This window comes from Oncorhynchus nerka, unplaced genomic scaffold (genome assembly GCF_034236695.1).
Source record: "Oncorhynchus nerka isolate Pitt River unplaced genomic scaffold, Oner_Uvic_2.0 unplaced_scaffold_1005, whole genome shotgun sequence".
Classification (NCBI taxonomy): Eukaryota; Metazoa; Chordata; class Actinopteri; order Salmoniformes; family Salmonidae; genus Oncorhynchus; species Oncorhynchus nerka.
This window is the reverse complement of record NW_027040296.1, coordinates 120,438-120,793: the sequence shown is the minus strand read 5'-3', so window position 1 is coordinate 120,793 and position 356 is coordinate 120,438.

Here is a 356-nt window from a genome sequence, read left to right as displayed (position 1 = left end):
CTAACAGCTACATTACTATCACAATAACCTGTTTTATCCACTAACAGCTACATTACTATTAAAATAACCTGTTTTATCCACTAACAGCTACATTACTATAACCTGTTTTATCCACTAACAGCTACATTACTATAACCTGTTTTATCCACTAACAGCTACATTACAATAACCTGTTTTATCCACTAACAGCTACATTACTATAACAATAACCTGTTTTATCCACTAACAGCTACATTACAATAACCTGTTTTATCCACTAACAGCTACATTACTATTAAAATAACCTGTTTTATCCACTAACAGCTACATTACAATAACCTGTTTTATCCACTAACAGCTACATTACTATTACAATA